The sequence below is a fragment of the Berghia stephanieae genome, chromosome 12, assembly GCF_034508935.2.
Source record: "Berghia stephanieae isolate SIO BIC M18660-M18661 chromosome 12, UCSD_Bste_1.3, whole genome shotgun sequence".
Lineage (NCBI taxonomy): Eukaryota > Metazoa > Mollusca > Gastropoda > Nudibranchia > Aeolidiidae > Berghia > Berghia stephanieae.
The window spans coordinates 2,200,959-2,203,458 of NC_088371.1; the positions used below are offsets into that span (position 1 = coordinate 2,200,959).

The following is a 2,500-nucleotide window of genomic DNA, read 5'->3' on the forward strand; positions in this document are numbered from 1 at the left end:
ACTAGCATTTGGATTGAAAGGTAATGGGTTCGAGCCTCGCTTGGCGCATAGCCGAGTATTTGGATAAGGTTGTTTATTCACATTTTCACATCGTAATCAGGTGTAAAATGAGTACCTGGCGGTTAACAATGTTGTCTCGGTCCGGGAAAAAATACAATTTACAAATTTAATTGTAATATCGCCTAAAGGGCGTCATGTCTCTTTCTGCATGGTCCGCATTGCTGTTGTTCAGATACTCTTTTTAAAGCGCTTTGAGCACGTTTAGTGTAAATTGCGCAATATAAAAGATCAATTTTTTAAAACAGTATTATCATGTAAGACTGGCTTATGGAGAGTGACAAGGGGAGAGGGGGGGAAACTGAATAGCTTTCTCAATAAAGCCTTGAAGCGTCTTTTAACTCACTCAACCCAAACACCGATATATCCGTAGCATACACGGAGCTACTTTTACTCCATGCCTATTTATCAAAATTTTCTGAGACAAATTATAGGCGTATTATCAAAACTAATGAATTTGCTTTTGTCTTTGCATGTCAATGGTAGTTGAATAAAAACTCTCCATGTACATGCTCATTTTAATACATTTTTTTTTCCAATTATGAAAAGTATAAAAAATCTCTAAGATTGAGTGAGCGAGCTAAAAACAAAAAGAGGATGGCCAGTGAGGGTGCCGAATGAGGCGATCAGAAATAGAGTAAATATATCTTTTTTGGGGAGTCAAATGGTGACCCTACAGAAGACGGAGATGTACAGGATATATCTTAAGAACAACAACCATCTCCGTCCTGTGAAAGTGATACAAAAAAACGGAACGTTTTGGGATCAAAACCCTTCTTCAGTCAACAACAAACAAAAAAAAAAACAATACAGACATAAATACATTACTAAATTCCAGATAGACGACAGAGATGCACAAACATATTTTTTTTTAAAATGAATATTATATTAAGAAAGAACAAAATACCAAATAAAAAAACGGTCGTTTCGGGCTCAAATCCCTTCTTCAGCCAACGACATAATATAATAACAACAACACAAAAACCCAAACAAACAATGAAAAAATAATTACATTATTAATAAATATAAAACAGGACGACTGAAGGACAGAAGGAAAGAATCCAAATGATAGGATTTATATTCCTGAGGGAGACCATTAGTCCTTCAGCCAATAGAGAAGCTTACTATTATATTCACGGTCCTATTCTCAATTTTCAAACACCACAGTATATCAATGACAACAAGACATAGGGTTTTGGAGGCATATGTATCGACAGTATTAATATATGGCTGTGAAAGTTGGGCAATTGGATTCAATAGTCTGATGTCATGTTCGCCCAGCATCAAGCAGCTTGGTTCTAAACAAAGAAAATTGGTACTTTTTATCCTCCATGCTGGATAGAACTTTTCCACATGTCATGTGATCAGAATGTATAAAAGTCAAAATATGATCAGATTTATAATGTTCTCCTTTGAATACACTTTGAAGCTCGTCGGAGAAGTATTTCATGAGGGCGTTCGCTATTGTTCCGTCAGTTTAGAACCAGTTACTAAATTACTTGCTTCATTACGAAGGAAGTGACGTAGCGACTGTTGAAGCCTATTACAGAAGACATTAGAAAGAAACTGGAGGCAGCAGAAATGTGCTTTCTTAGAAGGATGTTAAGAATCTCATGGACAGAGAAGAAAACTAATGAAGAAGTATTAGAGCAAGCTGAAGCTAAAAGGTTATTAATTCGTACAATAAGAAAAAGACAAATTCAATTTTTAGGGCACCAAAATCGACATAAATGTATTGAACATCTTGCTCTCACAGGAAAGATAGAAGGTAAAAAGAGTAAAGGTAGACCAAGAAAAACATATTGGAATAGTTTGAATAGCAAGAAAGAGAAGAGTAATATTAGCTTCTTTTTTTTTTGTTGAGGTTATCTCATCAGAGAGATGAATGGCGTACCATGATCACCGATGTCTGGCACAGACTTGGTACTTGAAGAAGAAGAATAGGCTTCAACAGTCGTGACGTCACTTCCCTCGTAATGACACATAGTAACTTAGTAACTGGTTCTAAACTATCGGAACAATGGCAGACGCCCTATGCACTTAGTTAAAAAAACACTTAAAACATCCTCCAGCCGGATATGACGTCACCAAAATACAAAACTATAATGTGTAACCTTAAACGTTTATAGAAGGAACGAAATTTACGTCACTCAGCTCTTTGTTAATGTTTTTAACCAGGCAATTTATAAATAGTTCCCACTAAATTCTATAGATAGTATGCGCTTGGCTAAGAAGCTCACAACATTGCCATTACTTATAAACATGGATGGCAAAAGACAATAACAAAGATCTGAGTGAATTCATCTTCATTTTTATCGAGATAGTTCGAAGGTGACGTCACTCAGGTCTTTGTTATTGTTTTTTGCCATCCGCGTTTATGAGTAATGCTCACTGAACTGTATTAACCCGACTATAAACGTTCATGGATACACACAGTTTTGTG

The 2,500-nt window shown here is 35.9% G+C and overlaps 1 protein-coding gene across 1 annotated transcript in view; it reads right to left on the reverse strand.

Moving 5' to 3' along the window:
• The window catches only part of LOC144958081 (uncharacterized), a 7,252-nt gene that overhangs the window by 3,783 nt on the left and 969 nt on the right, over positions 1-2,500 (reverse strand). The gene's annotated exons all lie outside the window — the stretch shown is intronic.